Raw genomic sequence first — 12,429 nt, 5'->3', positions numbered from 1 at the left:
CAGCAGTGGGTCCTGGGCAAGTTTCTCAGGCTCATTGACCTCAACTATCTCCCATAGAGAATGGGAAACACATTGGTTGTGATGCTTACCTCATAAGGACATCACAAGGATCAGATGATGTGTGAAAGCATTTTACAAACTGCCAAGTCCTCTGCCCATATGAGCTAATAGAATATAAAACAATGGATGCCAAGGAGTTAAGACAGGGAGGGAACTTAGAAGATAGAAATAACTGCTGTGTGGAAATGGTAGACGTGATTTTTGCTCAACATTCTGGCAAGAGAAACTTTATAAAAGTACAAATTAATTAATAGAGCAAATTGGGGTAAGGGATAGGGAAGAAGGTAATTGAGAAGGGGAGGCCTGGATGTGTTTGGATCCTCTGAAGTCTAGAGAGAGGAAAGTGTTTGTTATCCAGCAGACAATTCCTGCAAGCAACCTGGAGCAATTTTTGCCTGACCCAGACAGATTCAAATCTGGCCTGTGCCGTTTTGACATTAAGATTCAGTTTCCTCACCTGTAAAGTGGACATAATAATGGTACCAACCTCAGAGCATTGTGGAGATACTTTAATTCATTTTTTTTTGTCACTCAAAAAGATTTCTTAATAATACGGCATTGGACTATAACCAAAATATGAAATAAATATACACAAGTTTATATTGATATAAACAAATGAACAAATAGGGGAGAAAAGGCTAATTTTGCTTTAATAGAATTCCAGATAGGGGCACCTGGCTCAGTGGTTGAATAACTGCCTTTGGCTCAGGTCATGATGCTGGGGTCCTGGGATTGAGTTCTGCATCAGGCTCCCCACGGGGAACTGGCTTCTCCCTCTGCATATGTTTCTGTATCTCTCATGAATGAATAAATAAAATCTTAAAAAATAAAAAATAAAAGAATTCCTAATAATAGACTCCTCACTTCAGGAGGTGAAGGAAAATCCTCCCCACCCCCTACCCCAAAGGTGGGGTAGATTTAGAGCACACTTCTAAACAACAGAGTGTAGAGAGAGGGAAACAGTGACTTGGGGCAGCAGACTGGCACACACAACTTTAACTGAGTGACAAAAGTCAGTGATGAAAGTCAGCAGTAATGCTGTGTGAATCTCATGCACCCCCAACTGAGATGGGATGGAAAGGCACAGAAGCACTTCACCACTGTGGTAGTCTTTCCAAAATTCCATATTCCCAGCCTACTCATGACAGAAATATCAGACACACCCAAATTGAGGCTCCTGCAACAAAGTAGCTGACCATGGGATCCCTGGGTGGCGCAGCGGTTTGGCGCCTGCCTTTGGCCCAGGGCGCGATCCTGGAGACCGGGGATCGAATCCCACGTCGGGCTCCCGGTGCATGGAGCCTGCTTCTCCCTCTGCCTGTCTCTGCCTCTCTCTCTCTCTCTGGGTGTGACTATCATAGATAAATAAAAAAATAATTAAAAAAAAAACACAAAATAGCTGACCAACACATCCCTTCAAAACTGTCTATCGAGGTCACGGAAAACAAGAATGAGAAGCTGTCCCGCACAAGGCTGGTTCAACACTTGTAAAACAATCGATGTGATTCATCATATCAGCAAGAGAAAAACCAAGAACCATATGATCCTCTCATTAGATGCAGAGAAAGCATTTGACAAAATACAGCATCCATTCCTGATCAAAACTCTTCAGAGTGTAGGGATAGGGGAACATTCCTCGACATCTTAAGCGCCATCTACGAAAAGCCCACAGCAAATATCATTCTCAATGGGGAAGCACTGGGAGCCTTTTCCCTAAGATCAGGAACAAGACAGGGATGTCCACTCTCACCACTGCTATTCAACATAGTACTGGAAGTCCTCGCCTCAGCAATCAGACAACAAAAAGACATTAAAGGCATTCAAATTGGCAAAGAAGAAGTCAAACTCTCCCTCTTCGCCGATGACATACTCTACATAGAAAACCCAAAAGCCTCCACCCCAAGATTGCGAGAACTCATACAGCAATTTGGTAGCGTGGCAGGATACAAAATCAATGCCCAGAAATCAATGGCATTTCTATACACTAACAATGAGACTGAAGAAAGAGAAATTAAGGAGTCAATCCCATTTACAACTGCACCCAAAAGCATAAGATACCTAGGAATAAACCTAACCAAAGAGGTAAAGGATCTATACCCTAAAAACGATAGAACACTTCTGAAAGAAATTGAGGAAGACACAAAGAGATGGAAAAATATTCCATGCTCATGGATTGGAAGAATTAATATTGTGAAAATGTCCATGCTACCCAGGGCAATTTACACATTTCATGCAATCCCTATCAAAATACCATGGACTTTCTTCAGAGAGTTGGAACAAACCATCTTAAGATTTGTGTGGAATCAGAAAAGACCCCAAATAGCCAGGGGAATATTAAGAAAGAAAACCATAGCTGGGGGCATCACAATGCAAGATTTCAGGTTGTACTACAAAGCTGTGGTCATCAAGACAGTGTGGTACTGGCACAAAAACAGACCCATAGATCAATGGAACAGAATAGAGAATCCAGAAGTGGACCCTCAACTTTATGGTCAACTAATATTCGACAAAGCAGGAAGACTCTCCCTGGAAAAAAGACAGTCTCTTCAATAAATGGTGCTGGGAAAATTGGACATCCAAATACAGAAGAATCAAACTAGACCATTCTCTGATACCATACACAAAGATGAACTCAAAATGGATGAAAGACCTAAATGTGAGACAAGATTCCATCAAAATCCTAGAGGAGAACACAGGCAACACCATTTTTGAACTTGGCCACAGCAACTTATTGCAAGATACATCCACGAAAGCAAGAGAAACAAAAGCAAAAATGAATTATTGGGACTTCATCAAGATAAGAAGCTTCTGCACAGCAAAAGAAACAGTCCACAAAAGTAAAAGACAACCTACAGAATGGGAAAAGTTATTTGCAAATGACCTCTCAGATAAAGGGCTAGTATCTGAGGTCTATAAAGAGCTTATTAAACTCAACAGCAAAGAAACAATCCAATCATGAAATGGGCAAAAGACATGAACAGAAATCATACAGAGGAAGACATAGATATGACCAACAAGCGCCGCATCACTGGCCATCAGGGAAATATAAAACCAAACCACAATGAGATACCACCTCACACCAGTGAGAATTGGGGAAAAGTCACAAGACAGGAAACAACAAATGTTGGAGAGAATGTGGACAAAGGGGAACCCTCTTACTCCGTCAGTGGGGATGTGAACTGGTGCAGCCACTCTGGAGAACTGTGTGGAGTTTCCTCAAAGAGTTAAAAATAGACCTGCCCTACGACCCAGCAATTGCACTGTTGGGGATTTACCTCAAAGATACAGATGCAGTGAAACGCTGGGACACCTACACCCCAGTGTTTATGGGAGCAACGTCCACAATAGCCAAACTGGGGAAGGAGCTTCGGCGTCCATCAAAAGATGAATGGATAAAGAAACCGTGGTCTGTGTATACTATGGAATATTACTCAGCCTTGAGAAACGACAAAGACCCACCATTTGCTTCGACGTGGATGGACCAGGAGGGTATTATGCTGAGTGAAATAAGTCAATCAGAAAAGGACAAACATTATGTGGTCTCATTCATTTGGGGAATATAAAAAGTAGTGAAAGGGAATAAAGGGAAAAAGAAAAAAAATGAGTGGGAAATATCAGAAAGGGGACAGAACATGAGAGTCTGCTAACTCTGGGAAACGAACAAAGGGTGGTAGAAAGGGAGGTGGGCAGGGGTGGGGGTGACTGGGTGACGGGCAGTGAGGGGGGCACTTGATGGGATGAGCACTGGGTGTTGTTCTATATGTTGGCAAATTTAACACCAATAAAAAATAAAATAAATAAATAAATCATCCTTTTGTTCCAAGGATGGAACACACACACACACACACACACACACACACAAAAGGACAAACATTATATGGTCTCATTAAGTTGGGGAATATGAAAATAGTTAAAGGGCATGAAGGGGAAAGGAGAGAAAATGAGTGGGGAAATATCAGAGAGGGCAAGAGAACATGAGAGACTGCTAACTCTGGGAAACGAAGAAGGGGTGGTGGAAAGGGAGGTGGGTGTGGGGGTTGGGGTGACTGGGTGATGGGACCTGAGGGGGGGCACTTGATGGGATGAACACTGGGTGTTATGCTATATGTTGGCAAATTGAACTCCAATAAAAAGAAATTAAAAAAATAAACAAACGAAACAAAAGAAAAAAAAACAAACAGCAGGTTTCCCTTTTTAATGGCTGAATAATATTCATATATTTTTTCTTTATTCATCTATTTGTTTATGTATAGTATGTTGTTTCCATGTCTTAGCTATTGTAAATAATGCTTCAATAAACATGGAAATACAGAAATCTCTTTCAGAGAGGGATTTTATTTTATTTTGGTTATGTAACCATAGGGTGGTTGCTGGATCATATGGAGTTCTATTTTTAATTTTTTGAGGAACCTCCATCCTCCATATTGCCTTCCATAGTACCCATATTGAATTACATTCCCAACCAACTTGCACAAGGATTCCCTTAACTTCAAATCCTTGCCACCAGCACTTGTTATCACTTATCTTCCTGATAGCCATTCTGACAAGTATGAGGTAACATTCACTGTGATTTTGATTTGCACTTTTGTGATGATCAGTAATGTTAAGGACATTTTCATGTACATATTGGCCATTTGCATATCTTCTTCAGGGAAAACAGTCTATTCAAATCTTTTACCCATTTTAAATCAGATTGTTTTTTGCTGTTGAATTTTCTTATATATTTTAGATGTTAAGTGCTGTTTGCAAATACCGTTTTCCTTGCCATGGGTTGCTTTTCATTTTGTTGTGCAAGAGTATTTTAAGTTGATATTATCTCACTTTTTTTTTGGTTTTATTGCTTATAATTTTGGTGTCATATATAATGCGTCATTGCAAAGACCAATATCAGGGATATTTTTTCCCTGTTTTTTTCTAAAACTCTTACGGTTTTAGGTCTTGATGTAATTGTTAATCACCTGAAACTAACTGGAATTTAAATAAAACCTTTAAGAAAAGATACCCAAAAAACGAAGCTTGTTTTAAGATATATGTTTCAAGAAATTCGTTTAAGGAAAGTGCAAGTGAGGGACGCCTGGGTGGCTCGGCGGTTGAGTGTCTGCCTTCAGCTCAGGGCGTGACCCAGGGTCCCGGAATCGAGTCCCTCATCGGGCTCCCTGCGGGGAGCCTGCTTCTCCCTCTGTCTGTGTCTGTGCCCCTCTCTCTCGCTCTCGAATAAGTAAATGAAATCTTTTTTTAAAAAGGAAAGTGCAAGTGAGAAACACCATTAAATAAATAAATAAATAAATAAATAAATGTTTAATTATGTCAGCACGTTGATGTTATCCATAGTTCTCCACATTTAAATTTTAGCAATATTGTAGCTAATATAAAAGACTAGGTGGGCATATTGCAACTCTACCCCTTAATGGGTGTGTGACCATACAGAAGCTGCTTAATTACTCATGTGTTTCTTTTTCTGTATGAACAAAACATGAAAATAGACATCTACATTCTATACCTTAGTAGGAATGAAATAGCATAGGTAATATTTACATGAAATAACATAGGTGAGAGCCCCTTCCCCTCCCTATACTGATAGTACTTGGCACAAGCAGGTAGTAAGTAATTGATATATTGTTCCCCTTTGTCTTCTTATGCTCTGTGTCAGAAAAAAACATTCATTGAAGAAAAGTTGTGTTGAGAGAAAGGATCTTTTCAGCAGTATGAGTTTTAGGTAAGACTTTTGTTATACTGTTGGAACTGCAATTAGTGGATGAGAAGGGCTCATACGTACTTAGCTAGTACCGGGCCATCTCTACACCATACTACTGTCTTCTCCACACAATTCCATAACTGCCTCAAAAAAGGAAAGGATATGCCAAACTTTTCTCTTGCTATGAAAAAGTTTTTTTTTTTAAGATTTATTTATTTATTCATGATACACATGGGGGCGGGGGCGTGCAGAGACACAGGCAGAGGGAGAAGCAGGCTCCATGCCGGGAGCCCAATGCGGGACCCGATCCCGGAATTCCAGGATCACGCCCTGGGCAAAAGGCAGGCACCAAACTGCTGAGCCACCCAGGGATCCCCTGAAAAAGTTTTAATTGAAAACCAGGATTCTGGGCTGAATACAGCTTCAGCAGATTCCCCATTAAATTAGAAGGGGTTTTTCATTTAAGTCCTAGTGTTGATATGTCACTATGCTCTGTCACTTTGAAAAGCGATAGTGCTTTGTTATCAGCACTGAGCCCTGACAGGCTTTTGATGTAGACTTAGACTAAAATAGATTGCCAGAATGATGAAGGCGCTGCTTACCTTCTAACACCTCCAGGCTGTGGATGTGGGCAAAGGTGCTGACCTATTGCTCTGTCCAGCCCAGTGGGTTTGATCATCTCCAGCTGAATATTTTCACATTTTAGATTGTAAGTTGAAATTGTAGAAGGGTTGATAGGTTTTCAACAGAAGCATGAATGTTACTGATAGCATATGATTTATGCCATCTAGAGACTTAATTTCTTAGGCAAATTGTTAATAATTAATTCTTGCCCTTTAACTTATACATTCTATTTAGAAAGTCTTTAAAGAAAGAAAACCGTACTTGGTGAGTTATAGAGGAAGTTGGCCTGCCAAAAAACATAGTCATTCCTTGAATTAAACACCATGTGCCAACCTTCTGCCAAGCACTGAGTTAGGTGTTGCAAACAGAAAGACAATTAAGAGTACCCGTCCTCAAGCAGAGAGATATATACAGAGGTAGATACTTATAAAATAATGCAGCAAGTGAAATATTATGCATAGAATATTACTGAAGCACAAAAAGCAATTATCTTGATATCTCTTAGGAAACAGGTAACAGAAATAGTGCATGTGTAACCAGTATCCTTGTTCCTAATGACCAGATCAGCACATTCAATGTATAGCTGAATGTTTAGATTGATATGACATTACCTTTCTTGGCTAGGAACAAGATTTCTCTTAGGAGAGGCTGAACATGCATATTCAAATAGAGTTTGCTATCAGAAAAGTGGAAAGGTTTTTGAGGGCTCAGAATTAGTATTTCTTCTTACATTTGCCACCCCACCCCCAGACACGCACACAGTTTAACTCTCTGTACACCATAGTGTCCCATGCCTTTCTGCTGTTGGCCATATAGAAAATAAATACTTTTTGAAAAAGCTTTGCTCTATAACATTTCCAGGCTCCTTCATGTGGGCTCACTTTTCTACTCAGCATGTTTCTCTACATTAAACTCTGGTAGATATGATAAGCAAGTAGCTAAAGAGCATTTAAAAGAGTTTACACTGTGAATGGAAAAATACAGATTTTACTGCCTTTGTTGCCTTTTAAAACTAAACCTCTTCTTGAATGTATTTGTATAGGATTTTCATAGCCCTCCCCTCTGGAGCAATGTTTTAGCAATGCTGCTCTGAGTTTTAATCACTGGATATTTGTTTTTTTCTTCCACACTAATTTCAAATCACAAACTAACATTCAAATTGAAAACAGTAATAGGTTTACAGTCTTTCAATTTACTTTTAACTTCATGCTATCTAAAAAAAAAAAAAAAAACTTCATGCTATCTTTTCAGAGCATCTGATCAAGTTTAACACCATTGGATAGTTTAAAACTCAGTTTGCAGTAATCCACAGCCCTCAGAAATATTTGACTTCTACCTAAAAGTAAATAAAGGTAAAAAGTCTCTACATCTTCAATAAAAGTTTTCAAAAATGAATCAGCCACATGTTTTGAGTCCCATCTCTGTGAGCAAATTTCCAGAATAAATCATTTCTGGGCTTGGCTGAATTCCAGAGCACTGCAGGTCTCAGTCCAGAGGGCTGCATATATATGCAGATTGGCCATTCAAAGTTAAGGAAATACCTGCTTTCTATATTTATAGATGCTGCCACTTATATTTTGCATTTTATATGATCATTTCCTTGTCTACCTTAAACTATTAAGTTCATGAGTATGGGAATCTCTTCATTGTATTTCCAGCCATAGCTCACTCAGTACCTAGACCAACAGTAGGCACTCAAGGAATACCTGCTAAATCGCCAAATCCCGTGTTTAGGACTGTGAGTGAATAATGGGAACAGAGTTGTACTCAGATGTTAAAGATGACTTCGTATATATTGATCCCTAGATATATGAAGTCAAAAATAACAACAATAAGGAGGGCTTAGATAACTAAAAGTGTTCCTAGAGTAGTATAGCAAATAGGTTCCAGGGAGCTTCATGGACGCTTTCCCCTACCTCACTTATTAACTGGCATTAAGGTAGGAATGTATAGCACAATGCTTCCTTTAAGCAACAAACTTTCAGAAGTATTGCTCCAAGACACAACTCACATAGCAAATAAAGTATAATGTCTTAGAATGGTCTTTAGGACCTGAATTTCTAATTGAGATCTTGTTTTAACATTTTCCTAACTCACACACACACACACACACACACAAACAGGGCATATGCAATATATACTTCTGTGTGTGTAGGTATATATATAAGAAATAGCAATGCTATCTATATACAATTGATACATATACTAATATATATGAGTAACTATATATTTATACATTATATAAGTAACATGTTTGTAATATTTAAATATTACATATGTGATATCTATGTAATACAAACTTATTTATTATAGAAGTCATAACTAAGTTATTAAGCTGTTATCCCTTTTGACAATAAATATCATCTCTCTTGGTCTTACTTACTCTCTATTTCCCAGTTGGGCTTTTAGGCATTTGATGGTGAGAGAATGAGTTAATTTTACCTCTCTAAACAAAGCCAACTGGGAAATGGCTTGGATGCCACCATGGAGGTAATAGAAGATGCCCAATTTTGGTAAATAAAAAACATGTGACTAGATGTCTCCTCATTATTTCAATATTGTATAAATAATACTCTTAAAAATATCAAACAGATCATAAGAATATCTTATAATATTTCAACTCCAATTTTATAGAGAAACACAAATTGTAGCTGTCAGAATGATCCTCTTTCCTAAGCAAAACAACTAACGTAGCAACAAGGTGTATGAGGAGATCAGCAATTTATAAAAGGACTACCTTTTGCTTCTAGTTTTAAATTCTTCACTGGGTCAAACTGTGACTTCATGGCTACTTATTTAATGTGTGTTTGTGTGCATAGGTCTGTGTTTTCTTTCCAGTTATGTTGCCAGTTTATTCAGCAATTTTACCATTTTGACAAAGCTTATGGATTTAAGACGTTTTATAGCAGAATTATTTATTATGAACAAAGTTTCATCTTAATAAAGATGTACTTGTATGGACAAGTACATTTTAATTTTTTCAAGATACATTAATGAAAAAATATTCTGGATCTGTTTTCATTCTTTCTTTTATTCTACACTCCTTCCCCACAAAAAAGTATGCACATATACATAATTATTTTTTACATAATTATTAAGACAAAATTAATATGATTCAGTCAGAGTTCAGGTATGACATTTGTTAATTCATATGGCTAGTGCTCGAAAGGAAATATTATTTATATAAAGGTAGTCTTATAGGGCTAAGCAACAAAAGAAAACCGAATTGAATATGGCAAATAACATGGAATTAAGTACTGTTTCAAGCGTAATTTTTTTTTAAATGTGGTCATTCTGCACTGTTATTCATTCTGTTCAAAGAAAAAGCAACCTTGAGTAATGTATTTTTAAAATCAGCAACTTAATTAGAGGAAAATTTTTAAACAGGCAAAACAAAACAAAACACCCAGAGTATGAAAATCAAAACAGGAAATTACGTTACAATAAGAGGTAATCAAATCATTCCTTTAAGAAGCGTAGAGGCGGCGGCCAAATGGCAGCGCCTGAGGAGCCGGATATAACCCAGGAGCAGACAGAGAAACTGCTGCAGTTTCAGGATCTAACTGGCATAGCAACTATGGATCAATGCTGCCATCCCTTGGAACAGCATTACTGGGACATAGAGGCTGCTGTACAGGACCGATTGAATGAACAAGAGGGTGTGCCAGATGTTTTCAACCCACCTCCATCCTGACCCCTGCAAGTTAATACAGTTGAGCACAGGCTCTACAGTTAGGCTATTGCAAGACCACAGCCAAGGGGGCTGCCTGGATGGGGTTATTACTTAATAATGCTTCCATTCCGATTTACCTACACAATACTTGATATATTTAGGTTTGCCCCTCGCAGCTGGGTCACTGACCCCGTTGGGGACATTGTTTCATTTATGCTCTCTTTTGAAGAGAAATATGGGAGGGCACACCCTGCCTTCCACCAGGGAACGTACAGCCAGGCACTTAACGATGCCAAGCGGGAGCTTTGGTTGCTTTTGGTTTGTCTTCATGGAGATGATCCCCAGGACTCCGATGAGTTCTGTTGCAACACACTCTGGGCCCTGAAGTTATTTCCCTAATAAACACTAGGATGCTTCGCTGGGCATGCTCCGCAAATAAACCTGAGGGATATAGGGTCTTGCAGGGTTTAGGAGGGAACACCTATCCATTCCTGGCCTTGATTATGCTGAAGGATCAGAGAACGACTGCAGTGGGACCCGATGACCTTATTAACCAGCTGACATGTATCATGGATGCAAACCAGACTTACCTCGTGTCAGAACGCCTTGAAAGGGAAGAACGAAATCAGACCCAGGTCCTGCGACAACAGAAAGACGAGGCCTATCTGGCCTCTCTCAGGGCTGACCAGGAGAAGGAAAGGAAGACACGGGAGGAGCCAGAGCTGAAGGGGCGCAAGGAGGAGGAGGAGGTGCAACAGCAAAAGTTGGCAGAGGAGAGAGGTGCGCGGAATCTACAAGAGGAAAAGGAGGGGAAGCTGGAGTATCTGCCCCCAGAGCCTTCCCCTGATGACCCTGAAAGTGTCAAGATCATTTTCAAATTAGCCAATGATTCTCGAGTAGAGAGATGATTCCACTTTTCGCAGTCTCTAACAGTAATCCATGACTACTTCTTCTCCTTGAAAGAAAGCCCTGAAAAGTTTCAGATTGAAGCCAACTTTCCCCGGCGGGTGCTGCCTTGCATCCCTTCAGAGGAGTGGCCCAACACCCCCACACTTCAGGAGGCCAGACTTAGCCACACAGAAGTTCTCTGTTCAGGACCTGAAAGATGAATGACATTTTTCTTCCCTCTCCCCTCCTAATCCCTAAAAGAAATGGAGAAACAAACAAACAAAAACCGAGAGAGAAATTCATATTATTATTATAATACAATATTTTTTTTAAGATTGCTGTATCCTAAGGGAGGATCAGAAACCATGCAGCCCAAAAGAGTCACCACCTGTGTGTGTGTGTGCGAAGGTCAGCAGTGAACGTTCCCACTGGCAAGCCCACCCTTCCCTACTGCCTCTGCACCACACACCTTCCAAAGAAAGGTCGAAGGACTTCGACCCAGTCATTGTCCCAACTGGGGAAGGGGACATTCCCACTAGTTCTCATTCATCCTTGCTTTTATGAAAAATAAAAGTGGAAAAAAACATCTATCAACCAGCTACTACTGCAGCATCTCCTGACGACTTGCTTCTCCCACCACCAGAGAAGAGGCACAGAAGAGAGATGTTCCTTGAACTTCCCACATTTTATGAATAACTTCTAAATGTTTTTTGTTGCTTTGTAATGACCAAAGGAATGAGACTGACAATGTTGTGCCCCTAAGTAATAAGCAGGTCAGCACAAGGTGGGTGCAGCCCAAAATAGTCAGTCCTGCTCTGCTTGTCCAGGGGTAGGGGGTTTTGTTAAATTTCCTGAGTCCCACAACATAGCTGGGTTTTTTTTTTTTAACTTTATTTGATAAAGAGCCAATTCTTAAGCCCATGAATTCATGCTCTGGGCTCCTTAGCCCACAAGAGTGTAATAAAGGTGACCTGGGCTGGTTTGTGCTTATTTTTGCCATTGTCCCTCTCACATTCCTAGAGAGGTTGTTCTTTTTTGTCCAACTCTTGCTGTCCTTTCTTACCATCTATGCGCCTCGCTTGGAGTATTGGGAGAAATCTGGAGTTCATTGCCCCACAAAGTCTCTGTACAGATATCCCCATATATGCAGTGTGAACTCTGTGTATACTCATTAACTGCAGTTGTCCCTTGGAATCTGTACTAGATGGTTACTATGCAATCTGAACCAAAGGATAGCAGCTCTTCATTCCTCTTCTGATGTGTACGTGCTCTTCCTGCCCAGCCCCGAGTGTTCCTGAATTGCCAATCTTGGTGCCTTATCAAAGGACTAGCAGGGTCAATGGTAGAACCAGCAGAACCCCATGATGGTGCCCTGCCTGTATCAGTGGGAGAAGTGGGTGGTGGTGGTGGTGGTGGTGGTTCAAGGATAGAACTAGAAACCTTGAAGGGAGCCAAGACAGAACTCCAGGTGTGTGTAAACTGCTGGAAG

The 12,429-nt window shown here is 40.0% G+C and overlaps 1 pseudogene; it reads left to right on the top strand.

Annotated features, from left to right (window-relative positions):
• The window catches only part of LOC140597390 (FAS-associated factor 2 pseudogene), a 61,239-nt pseudogene extending 50,074 nt beyond the window's left edge, over positions 1-11,165 (top strand).
• Positions 11,166-12,429: the final 1,264 nt, after the last annotated feature.

The sequence above is a fragment of the Vulpes vulpes genome, unplaced genomic scaffold (assembly GCF_048418805.1).
Source record: "Vulpes vulpes isolate BD-2025 unplaced genomic scaffold, VulVul3 u000000643, whole genome shotgun sequence".
NCBI lineage: Eukaryota > Metazoa > Chordata > Mammalia > Carnivora > Canidae > Vulpes > Vulpes vulpes.
This window is presented reverse-complemented; position numbering and strand designations above follow the sequence as displayed.